The sequence below is a fragment of the Phascolarctos cinereus genome, unplaced genomic scaffold, assembly GCF_003287225.1.
Source record: "Phascolarctos cinereus isolate Bilbo 61053 unplaced genomic scaffold, phaCin_HiC Scaffold_8;HRSCAF=390, whole genome shotgun sequence".
Lineage (NCBI taxonomy): Eukaryota > Metazoa > Chordata > Mammalia > Diprotodontia > Phascolarctidae > Phascolarctos > Phascolarctos cinereus.
In genome coordinates, this window is record NW_027556291.1 from 32,720,569 (window position 1) to 32,733,692 (window position 13,124).

The window sequence follows — 13,124 nt, forward strand, 5'->3', positions numbered from 1 at the left end:
CAATATTAGGCACAGCAGTTTACAAAACACTCTATTCATGACCAAACAAGGGATCAAGAGAATCACAAAAGTTAAGCCAGACAATTTTGATTACTGTATAGTATGACATAAAAGATTTTGCACAAACAGAACCAATGCAGCTAAAATTAGAAGGGAAACCATTAACTGGGGGAAAATACCTTGCAGCAAGTTTCTCTGATAAAGGTCTCATTTCCAAGATATATAATGAGCTAATTCAAATGGATAAGAATAAGAGCCATTCCCTGAGATATGGTCAAATGATATGAATAGGCAGTTCTCAAGGGAAGGAATCCATGCTGTCAACAGGCACTTGAAAAAAATGTTCCCAGGAACTAAAAATTACAAAAATACAAATTAAAACATCCTTGAAATTTTACTTCATACCCACCAGTTTGGCAAATATGACAAAAGAGGGAAATGATGATCATTGGATCATGGATATGGGAAAAGAGGCACATTAATGCATTGTTAATGCCATTGTGAATTGATGCAGCCATCTGGGAAAGCAATTTGAAACTATTACTCCCCCCCCAAAAAAAATCACTAAACTATGCATGTCCAGGGATAACTCTACTACGTCTGCATCCCAAAGAGATGAAAGAAAGTATAAAAGAACCTATATGTAAAAAAAGTAGTTGTAGCCGTTCTTTTTGTGGAGGCAAAGACTTGGAAACTAAGTAGATACCCATCAATTGCAGAATGCCTAAACAAATTATGGTATATGAATGCAATAGAATACTATAGTGCCATATAAAATATGAAAGGGACAGTTCCAGAAAAATCTGGGAAGACTGGAATGAATTGATACAGAGTGAAGTGAGTGGAACCATGGGGAAAATGTATACTATAACACTATAACATTCAACACTATAAAAATGAACAAACTTTGTAAGACTTAAGGACAATAACAAACCATGATTCCACAGGCCTAATGAGAAAACAATGCTACTCATCTCCTGACAGAGAGGGGATAGATTCAAATATGCAAAATGACAGACATTTTTGAACATGGCCAATATGGGAAATGGTTTTGTTTGACTACGCATATTTATAATAAAGGTTTTGTGGGTTTCTTTTATTTTCTTCATGGGGAGAATTAGCAAAAAAAAAATGATTGCTAATTGAAAAGAATTTCTTAAAAAATATTCTGCTTACATTTTGGAGACCTAGAAATTACCTGAGAGATTATCTAGCCCAACACCCTCATTTCATAAAGGAGGTAACTGAGGCCCAGAGAAGTTAAGAGTTGCCCAAATTACACAGCTAATAGGTAGCAAACTCCAGGTTTGAATCTAGATCCCTTGACTCTAAATCCAACAGAAGGTTATATTCTAGTCCTGACTCTGCATGAACTAATTGTGTGACCTTTGGAAAGTCTCTTTCCTTCTCTGATCCTTAATTTCCTCCTCTAAAATGGGCAGGTCTCTTTCAGTTCCAAAACTGGATGAGGATTTGTTTCATACAAGGCTCTTTGACAAATGCCTAACGTGAAAAAATGCCAAGAAACAGTCACATTGGCCATCTTTAGGTTCTCTAGTTAGTTTCATTCTCTTTTACTTAATGCGTTTTAAGCACATAAGCAGCCATCAACCATGAGGACTGTTTTCCATGAAGAATGCTCTTCGAGTGTATTAGACAGCCTTTCTGCCAGACTGACAAGAGCCACAAGACCCATATCAGTTTGCTTTGTGTTGTCTGCCTCTCTCCCCAGTCAACACTCCATAATGCCCTTTGAGAAGACATGATACTACACTGCCATTGCACTTCAATGCCAACTCTGGGCATTCAGAGGGGCTCCAGGAACTAACCAGCTCCTATGGGCCTCCCTTCCACCACTAGTTTCCTATCCCTCAAATGAATGCGATGATCAATAAGCCCTGGCCTGCCTACCACACTGGCTGGATGGAGTGTCAAATGATATCATATATATAAAATTCTTGGCAAAATGTAAAGTTCTGTTCACATATAGAGGTTATGATTGAGTCATAGGAGTAAGACCTTTGAGATTATTTAATTCAACCCTGAGGCCCAGGAAGTGGAAAGCTAACTGCCCACGATTATAAAGGCAGTATAGCACAGAGCTGGAATTTGGACCCATTTTCTCTGACATCAAATCCACTGCTCTTTCTACTACATTAGTTTCCCTTGAGTGGAAATCAAGCCCTTAAAAGTAGAGGCAGTTTTCTTTTCATCTCTGTTTCCCCAGGGCCTCCCACAGAGCCTGCTAATAATCACTTAATAAATTTTTGCTGAATTCAATCGAGTTGAATAGATTGTCAAATATATTGTCTTAAGTAGACTGTAAGTTTCAAGGGCGGAGACCCAGTCCCTTGTTTTTTCAGAATACCTGATAGAGTCTGGCACTTTGTATACTCATGTACCAGTCATTTATATGCTGAATGAATACAGAGTAAACAATTTCCATGAGCTCTGCCCTACGAGATCAGGAGGGGCATCTGGGTTATTACTTGGGTGCTGCACCAGTCCAACATCTTGTCTAAGCTATATTTCTTTTCCTCTGGCCAGCTATCTTTATCCCAGCATTGGAGAGGAGTAGTGGCTAGCCACAGCCCTGAAAACCTTTGTCAATAGGGGAGCAAATTATCCATTAACAGTCTTCCAAAAGGAATGCACTCCATCACCCATTGGCTTAACAATCATTTACAAGTTTTTTTAAGTAAAATTGCTTCAGGTGGGATGCAGTACAATGTGTGAAAAATGTCAGATTACATATAACACCTTTGAGGCTGCCATGAGATAGCTAACTTCAATCTAAGGAAGGGAAGAATTTGGACTGAGGATGGGGTGGGGTAGAAAAATCTATTAGAAGAAAGGGTCATTTGAGGTCATTTCAGTACATAATAAATCATTATTGCAGGCTGGTAATAAGGAATAAGGAGGTTGGGAAGACCAAGACAGAAAAGCAACGATCCTGACTTTTTCATGTTGTGTAACTAGGTATTAGGAACAGATGGGAATGGTACCCTCAGCCAAGACTCACTGAAGAGCAAGGTGCATTCTAGATTTTAGCTTTTCCTTTCTTAATTTCCTAAATTTGTTCCAATTCTTGGCTGCCATTTAACTTAGATCACGGGATTAAGACATGAGAGATGATGTAAGCCAAACCCCTCACTTTACAGAGGAGGGGTATGTAAAGTGCTGTACTTGGGAGCCAGATGGCTGAGTTCCAAATCCACCGAGGATACTAGCTGGGAATCTTGGGATAGGTCACTTCTCCTGAGCCACAGATTCCTCATCTACAAAATGGGGAACCAGGGGTAGGGAACCTGCAGCCTCGGGGCCACGTGTGGCCTTCTAGGTCCTCAATGTGGCCCTCTGACTAAATCCAAGCTTCACAGAACAAATCCCCTTAATAAAAGGATTTGTTTAGTAAAACTTGGACTCAGTCAAAAGGCGGCACCCGAGGACCTAGAAGGTCACATGTGGCCCCCGAGGCTGCAGGTTCCCCACGCCTGGACTAAACACTCACAGCATCTATATCATAGGATTGCTCTGAGGCTGAAATACACCAGTGTATGCAATGAACTTTGTAAACCTTAAGTCACTAAGTCAGTTGCTATTGATTCAGGTGAGCAAAGTGAGGCCCAGAGAAGCAGGTGATTTGCCCAAGGTTCCATAGCTATTTAGCTATTCTAGTGGACCACTTATTTTGCACTTGTAAAGACAGTACCCTGTGGGGAAAAAAATGTTCAAATCACTAAAATAAGTGAAATGCAAATTAAACAAGTGTTAGGTTCCACCTCACACTCATCAGGCTTGGTGAAGAGGAATGTGCCAATTGTTGGAGAGTCTTCGAAGAACATCCATGCACACAGATGTTGGTGGAACTGTGAATTGGCCCAACCATTCTGGAAAGCCATTTAGAACTATGTCCCCAAAATGACTAAACTGTCCAGACCCTTTAACCCAGCAGTACCACAACTGGGCATTCCCTAAAGAGGAAAAGGACTCATATGTTCAATAATATTTATAATAGCAATTTTTGTGGTAGGAAAAACTGGAAATAAATTAGATGCCCTTCAGTTGGGGAACAGCTGAACAACCTGGGGTTTATGAATGTGATAGAATAAATTTGCATCATAAGAAATTACAAGCATGAGAGATTCAGAGAAACTTGGGAAAACTTGCATGAAATGATGCAGAGTGAAATGAGTAGAACCAGGAAAACACAATGACCACAGTAACAGAAATGAAAACAACTCTAAAAGACATCCGGAACTGTGATCAAAGCAGTGACTAATCTCTGTGCTCGGATAAGTGATGATGACTCAGGCTTCCTGCTTCCGGCTTCCTGGCAGAGAGGTAATTTATTAAAGGTGCAGATGAGAAAATACATTCTCAGGCAGAGCCAATGTGCTACTGTGATTTGCTTGACTCTACTTGTTAGAAGGGAGGAAGGGCTTCTATTAGGGGGGAGGGAGAAGCAGGGAAGGGTGAGTTAAATGGTGATGATAGATGCAGAGGAAAAAAGCATCAAGAAAACATTTTAAAACACAGAAAAAAATACAAGAAAATTAGGGAGGGGACCCAAATAGAACAATTTTGTTCAATTTTACCATTGTACACAGGTGTATAGGCTCAAATAAAATCCTCATTTTTGTTTTGTTCTCTGTAAATTGAAATGTTTGTTTCTGTTGATAACTAGTAAGTTCACAATTTGACAAAGAAAAGGAAAAAGAAAGAATAAGAATATTTCCGGCTTAATCTAACACACCAGTTGTTTCTGTGAATCCTAGCATCGCCGTCTTATAGCTGGAAGGGAACCACTGTATAACATCCAGTCTGAGTCTGACTCTTTCATTTTACAGATGAGGAAACTGAGACCCAGAAAGGTTCAATGATTTATCCAAGGACACACAGTATTCATTCAGTGCCAGAGCCAGGATTCAAACCCAGGGCTTCCAACTCCAAGGCCAACATTTTTTCCGACTTGCCACACACCAATCCTGGCCCCTTGGGAACAGAAACCCTTCATGATCATTTACAACAATTTAAAAATCGGCAAATGATTTTCAAGTTTCTTATTGTACCCTCTCAAACTGAGGGGTCCTCAACAAATTTATTTTTATTTTTTATTTTTTTATATTTATATTCATTTATATTTACATAATTTATATGATAAAAGGATTTATTATCCTTTTATTTTTCTTGCCATGAGTGCCTGTATCCCATCTGTGCCTTACAAGCTTTCTATCTTAGTGGCTTCAATACCAGCCCTTTATATGTCCATCCGTCAGTTCTCATTATTTTCCGCTCCCTTTTTCGCCTCTAATTATTCTATTTTGTCTTAAGAGCTGGCTCCCATTACTGCTCCATTACTTCAAATGAGCTGTCTTTTAATGTCAGCCTCCCTGTTTCCCTCACCACCAATCCTTAAGTGACAGACATATATTAGAGAGGAAAAAAAAAAGCTTTGTGGTTAGGGTTTGTCTTCCTCCCCATATTTCTGGAGTTTTAGAAAGCTTTCCTCTTCCCCCAGGATGTCCCGTTATTTCACCTGCTCACTATCAGAGTCCTTTGCCTTCCTCTTGCTGTGTGCCTTTATTAGACAATCTCTTTCTGTGCCTGGGGCCTTTGGCAATGTAAATTATCCAATTTGCTACATTCTCCTGGCCAGGAACGCCGAGGTATCAAAGATGGGGTCCTTGGCGCACGCACCCGCACCAAGACCCCTCAGGTCATTTTCCTTCAGAGACTCCCAAGTAGGAAGGTTAATGAGCTGCAGCCACAGCCCTCTGAGAGCTCAGACACTATACTCCTGGCATTTGCTGCTTTTGAAGGTTCAGCTCCCCTGGTTTCCATGACAATCACTCCAGCTCTTTTAGACCCTTAGTTAAAGACTGACTCCCACCATCCAAATCGCCCCCACATTCTACTCACCTACTACTGCTTTGGTCGAATATCAGGCAAAGATAACTCCCTTTTTGTGGGCTGGACAAATTCAAAATAGGAAGAGTCTCCCAGGGCAACCTGGACACTTCTCTATTCCCACCCCCCAAATGGGGATTCTGTGCAAATGTTTCATTGCCTTCTGGGATAGCCCAACCTTCCGGGTTTTCAGGAGACTTGAATCAGCTGGGTCATCAGCTGCAAGGTCATGATTGGAAGATAAACAACACCCTTGCTTGCTGGCTCTTAAGGGCTGAGGAAGAAAGATTCCCTTTTGTAAATACAGGCTGATGGGCTGAATTCACCCATGTGGGAACAAAGAAGGTTTAGCAAGGTCCTCTAATGCCAAACCACTTGACTGAGTTTCCAGAGATGCCAGTGGATTCTTCTGCTATCTTCTCTGCACCCTCCCAAAGTGGGAAAGGTGATAAGCCACCAGGAATAAGAAGAGCCACTGCCCTGGGGGAAGATGGGCCAAAATGAACTGTCCTGCAGACCTCCAGGCTCAAACAGAGAATGAGAAAAGGATTTCCTGGGCAAGCTTTTGTCCTTCTCATCTTCTGTGTAATCAGAAAAAGAAAGGGATTCCTTCCTCCAGGTTGTTTTCTGGGAGTATGGTCCCCTTTTGAAAACAAAAACACAAAACTACAGAGGATCACAGGGGTTAGAGCCGGAAGTGACCTTAGAGATGATCTGGTCCAGGGGTTCTCTACCTGGCCTCTCTGAACTTGTGTCTTAAAAAATATTTTGTTAACTGTATTTCAATACAATGGATTTCCTTTGATAATATCACACACACACACACACACACACACACACACACACACACACACACACACATTTTATTCTATCCATTTAAAACTATTATTATGACGATGGATCCGCGGATTGCACCAGACTGCGAAGGGACCCAAGACCCACACAAAAGTGAGGTGTCCCTGATCTAATGTGATCTCCATTTGACTGAGGAGGAAACAGAGAACCAGACAGGGGAATGGCTATGCTCAAGGTCACACAAGTAGTAAGTGACAGAGCTAGAATTTGAATGCAGGTCCTGGGACTTGAAATCCTAGAAATTCTTCCTACTGTATTGCTCTGCTTCCATCTTCTGGCCCTGGCTCACAGTCTTTGTCTCTACCCCAATTCCTTTCCTCATTCTAGGGGATTTCAATTTAGATGTTGCTGCTCCTTCAAATGTCCTACCTTCTCTGTTTCTCAGTCTATTCAATATCCACAACCTATCCCTCCAACCCATCTAGGCTACACAGAGGGATGGTCACAACTTTGATCTTGCATCATTCACAGGTGTTCCATTTCCACACTCAGGAACTCCAAAATTCCTTCATAAAACATAATATTTTTATCTTTCCTTCTCTCCTCACCCTGAACTTCTCCTAAACCTATTCTTTATCCTTGCCCTCTAATTTTTCCAGCTCTCAGCATGATCCCTGGCCCTCACCTCTGCTCTGGCTATAGCTGCCTACTGCTGAGCCCATTCATCTCTACTCTAACCTCTCCTCTGGAATCCCTCATTCCCCTGTCCTAGCACCAGTTAAGCCTTGCCAAACCTCGATCCTGGATTCCTCCTACAATGCCTTCTGGAGGAAATTACAAAATTGTGCCGACTGCATCCACTACAAATTTATGCCAGCTAATCTCAACCACCAGACACTCATAGTCCTCCAGAATCGCTACCCTAGCATACTCACCATGGTGGCTATTCTAAACCCTCTCTTCTTTCCTCAAGACTCCCAAGTCACCCCCTTCTCCCACTAGCTCAGCTGAGTGATTCACCTTATACTTCACTAAAAAAAATTGAAGCTATTCACCAAGATCCTTCTCTTCTCCCCTCTTCCTTTTCTCACATCTCTGTGACATTATCCCCAACCATTTCATCCTATGCTCTGGTATCTGATTAGGAGGTAGCCCTTCTCACCAAATCTAAGCCCCCCTACATACACTTTCTATCCTTTTCCTTCCACTTCTTCCAGCAGATCACTCCAGTCATTATCCCTACTTCTTGTTGTTCAGTAGTTTGTCAGTCATGTCTGACTCTCCATGACTCCATTTGAGGTTTTCTTGGCAGAAATCCTGGAGTGGTTTGCCATGTCCTTGTCCAGCTCATTTTGCAGATGAAGAAACTGAGGCAAACAGGGTAAAGTGACTTGCCCAGGGTCACCCAGCTAGTAAGTATCTGAGGCCAGATTTGAACTCAGGAAGAGCCAAGTTCCTCCTTCCTTAAAAACCATCCCTATCTAGATGCTAACAAGCTCACCAGTTACTGCTTGTATCTCTCCTCTCCTTCTCAGCTGAACTCCTTGAAAACAACCTGTCTACATTTGGTGCCTCAATGTCCTGACTTCTCACTTTTAAATCCTCTGTAGTCTAGCTTCCAACTGCAACTGTGCTCTCCCAAGTTACCAATGAACTCTTATTTTCCCAAGCTAACGACCTTTTCTCAGTCCTCATCCTTCTTGTGCTATCTCTAGGGTTTAACAGTGTGGAATGCCTTCTCCACCTGGCTACTCTAGTCTCTGTGTGTTTGGGGACATTGTTCTCTCTTGCATCTTTTCCTCCATTTCCAACAGCTCCTCAGTCATCCATATCACACCCCTGAACCATGGGTATCTCCTAAGGCTCTGGCCTAGGCCCTCTTCTCTTTTCTGTCTCTGCTCTCTTGCTTATCAGCCCATTAGCTCTCATAGCTTTAAAGATCTCTACACAGATGATCCTCTGATCTATTTATCCAGCCCTAGTTACTCTCCAGAGTCCCAGTTCTGAATCATCAGCTGCCTAGTGGACCTTTCCAAATGCATGTCCTGTAGAAATCTCAAATTCAGTATGTCCCAAACCACACTCATCATCTTTGCCCCCAAATCCACCCCTCTTCCAAACTTATCTATGACTATGAAGGACAACCCCATCCTTCCTATTGCCTAAGCTCAGCCTTGGTGTCATCCTCAACTCTTTTTCTCTTGTTGGCCCACCAATTACATCAGTTTCCACGTCTTTCTCTCTCGGGCTCATTTTCTCTTTTCTCCATGCCCATAGCTATCGTGACCAAATGTCACCTGGGCTATTTTTATAGTTTTCTAATTTGATTCCCTGCCTCAAGTCTCTTCTCACTCTAATACATCTTCCACACAGCTTACAAAGTGATCTTCCTAAAGCACAAGTCTGATCTGACCATATAACTCTTCCCCAAACTCAATCAATTTTTTTTTCTTTCACCAAGTGAAATTTTAATATTAATCTTTAACATGGCAAGGAAGCAAACTACAGAACAGCAAACATTCACTCTAAATAACTAGCTATGATTCCTCTATGTCTTAACTTCAGTGTTCCTCCTCATTCTTTGGTGCAGTTAGGAAATATTCTACTCCAACAGCTAATAAGAATGCTCCAGAGGCAGCTAGGTGGCGCAGTGGATAGAGCACCAGCCCTGGATTCCGGAGGACCTGAGTTCAACTCTGGCCTCAGACATATAACACTTACTAGCTGTGTGACCCTGGGCAAGTCACTTAACCCCATTGCGTAGCCAAAAAAAAAAAAAGAAAGAAAACAAAAAAATGCTCCAAAACCCCATTTGAATCCTCTTGTCAAAGCAGCCCACAAAGTAGCAGGTTTTCCATAACGACCCATGTATCCCCAAGCTTCATTGCGGCCCCATGGATCCCTGAGACCTTGTCTAGCCAACCTCTCCTGGACTCGCTATAGTGGTGTTCCTTGTATCTTCCACTGTTTGCAATCAGGGAGTTCAATTTTTCCATGACCATGTCCATGTGCCATGCCTGACAGGAATCTTGACCTCCCAGGGACACTGGAATCTCAATACCACCCCCCGCCCCCTCCCCCAGCCAGAGCCAAGAGCAAACTCAATCAATTTTAATGACTCCCTATTACCTCTTGAATCACATATAAACTCTTCTGTTTGTAATTTAAAATTTTTATAATCTGGTCCCTTCCTATGTTTACAGCCTTTAATATGTATATTAATCCTCTCCACAATTTCCTGTCTTTGCATTAATTGTTCTCCATTGCCCAGAATGTTCTCTCTCCTAAGACCAGAATCTTCGAATCCCTCAACAAGTGGATTTCAGACACAACCTGGAAGGACTTACATGAACTGATGTTGAGTGAAATGAGCAGAACCAGGAGAATAATGTACATAGTAACAGCAACACTGGGCAATGATCAACTTTGATAGACTTAGCTCTTCTCAGTAATACAATGATCCAAGACAATTCCAAAAGACTCACGATGGAAAATCCTATCCACATCCAGAGAAAGAATTTTGGAGTCGGAACGCAGATCGAAGCGTACTATTTTCTCTTTTTTTTTTTCATCCTCGTGTTTTTCCCTTTTGTTCTGATTTTTCACTCACAACGTGACTAATGTGGAAATATATTTTACATGATTATACATGTATAACCTATATTAGATTGTTTGCTGTCTTAGAGAGGGGGAAGGGAGGGAGGGACAAAAATTTGGAACTCAAACTCTTATAAAATGAATGTTGAAAACTATCTTTACATGTAATTGGGAAAAAATAAAAATACCATTAAGAAAAAAAAAAGACTCAAGTACCACCTTGAGAATGAAGGACCACCACCACCCCCTGTCAATTTGTCTTCTATTTATATGCATCAATTTATGTATAGGTTGTCTAATTTATTAAAATGTAAGCTACTTGAGGGCAGGAAAAGGTTTTGCTTTTGCTTATCTCCAGTGACTAGCACAGTGTCTGACACACAGTTAGCGCTTAATAAATGCTTATTTTTTTTATTAATGGGTTGATTATTCTCCTATACAGTCCTCTAGGGGAAAAGCAGAGAAATTGAATCCTGTCTATACCTGATCATCCTTTAACGAGAGGCATCACAGTAGAATGGAGAGATGGTTCTCTAACACACACTGGGCCTGTGACTTAAACCAGGGGTGGGAAACCTGTGGCCACCACTTCTAGGTCCTCAGGTGCGGCCTTTTGAGTGAGTCCAAGTTTTACAGAACAAAGCCTTTCCTTAAGGGGATTTGTTCTGTGAAGTTTGGATTCAGTCAAAGGGCTGCACTTGAGGACCTAGAGGGCTGCACATGGCTCCCCACCCCTGGCATAGTCTCTTACAGATGAGGAACCTGTGGCTCAGGAGAAGGGAAGGGACCTATCCCAAGATCCCCAGATAGTATCTTTGGTGGATTTGGAACTCGGTCCTCTGGCCCCCAAGTACAGCACTTTACATACCCCTCCTCTGTAAAGTGAGGGGTTTGGCTTACATCATCTCTCATGTCTTAATCTTGTGGCCTACGTTAAATGATCTAAGTTAGTGTCTTAGTGCCCCCAAACCATTCTCAGAGGCCATAACTTGCAGATCAAATTGCCAGTTTGTATTGGTAGAGGGGCTTTCCTTGCCAGGAGCTTTCTGTACTAATGAAAACAGAGGTTGTGACTCAGATCCCAAGAAATACAGAGACAGTTATCATGTTCTCTCTGAGTCTTCTCTTCTCTGGACTGAACATTCTCAGTTCCTTCAACTGATATTCACATGGTATGATCTTGAGACCCTTCGTGGTCCCTTCATGATCTCCCTCCTCTGGATGCTCTTCAGCTAGTCATTGTCCCTTCCTACCTTTTATATGTGGGAGAAGGCAGGAGGAGCAGGTGGAGGGATGCAACTTTCCTAATGTGAAGGCATCCAGGGTTTCCTAACAAGGATTTGCAATGCTCCTTGCCTCTAATCATCCAGTCCGTGGAATTTGTTGTTCATCCTTCATTTTCAAAGAGATCCAATGACATCAGGGCATGCAGTGGGTAAAGTGCCAGGCCTAGAGTCAGCAGCACCTGAGTTCAAATCTGGCCTCAGATACTTACTAGCTGTGTGACCCTGGACAAGTCACTTTACCCTGTTTGCCTCAGTTTCCTCATCTGTAAAATGAGCTGGAGAAGGAAATGACAAACCACTCCAGTGTCTTTGCCAAGAGAACTCAAAATGGGGTCACGGACAGTCAACAAGCACCTGGCCTACAAATCAGGTCCCTCAGGCCAAGATACTTAGTTGGTGGAATAGGGCTATGATGAATAAGCACAAGGCTGGGGAGCCCCTATAGTCAGTCAACTAATCAGTCAATAAGCATTTATTAAGTGCTTACTATGTATGAAGCACTGTGTTCATCAAAGGAGATTAAAAAAAAATAAAAATATAGTGGCCACAGGAGAGGGAGACATGGCAACAGGAAGGCCCCTTTTTCAGAGGATCAGATCTCTTGAAATTAACAAAGGGCAAGAAGGACTCTTGAGAAGTGCATGTTGGGGGATCCAGAAATAACAATGATATTTGTTTATGAGTTTCCCACAGCCCTATGGCCTTATGCCAGTGGGCATTCAGACATCCCCCATTTGCAAATGCCAGGGTAAAACTTTATCTTTTGATGCTCTTTATACTTCCAAATGTCTAATATCTACCAGTAGCCTGCGTCACTCATTGGGATGATAAGAACAAGGTCAGGTGACACATTAAAAATATGAACTGTCTCAGAAAGTGCCTAAAAAAATGTAAAGATGAAGCCTTCAGTTAAACCATGAATCATGTGAGTTTTTTTTTAAAGCCCTGCTGTACTAGTATAATACGTGAAACAAACTTCATCTTCTATTTTGTGTTGGCTGACCTCCGTCATCATTTCACAGGACCTTGGAGATTCACTCCATCAGCCCCCAAGACCTTCTTCCTCATTTCTTAAGGAGTTCAGTATATGGCATGCAGTCTTCTTCTCTACAGCCCCTACCCCTGCCCTTATACTTGGGGATTTCAATATCTGCACTGATGTCTCCTCAAACGCCCTGGTCTTCCAGTCTATAATCTCATGAATTCCCATGACTTATATTTTTAGGCCATCTCAGCCACATAGAGCCCTTGGAATTATGAAGACCTGAGTTCAAAACCTGCCTTGAAGACTTACTGGCTGTGTGACCCTGGGCGAGTCACTTCAGCTCTGTCTGCCTCAGTTTCCTCAACTGTAAATAGGGATAATAGTAGCACCTACCTCACAAGGGTTGTTCTAAGGATCAAATGAGACATGTAAAGCACATCGCAAACCTTAAAGCATTATAGAAATGTTGGCCATCATTATCATTAGCCCTGACAAGCGGGGGATTTTTATTATCACCATCATCCCCTACAATTCCACCTCCTTTATTCAAA

The 13,124-nt window shown here is 42.0% G+C and overlaps 1 pseudogene; it reads right to left on the reverse strand.

The window, feature by feature from the left end:
* Positions 1-9,264: 9,264 nt before the first annotated feature.
* Positions 9,265-9,742, reverse strand: LOC110199807 (NADH dehydrogenase [ubiquinone] 1 beta subcomplex subunit 3 pseudogene; annotated as a pseudogene).
* Positions 9,743-13,124: the final 3,382 nt, after the last annotated feature.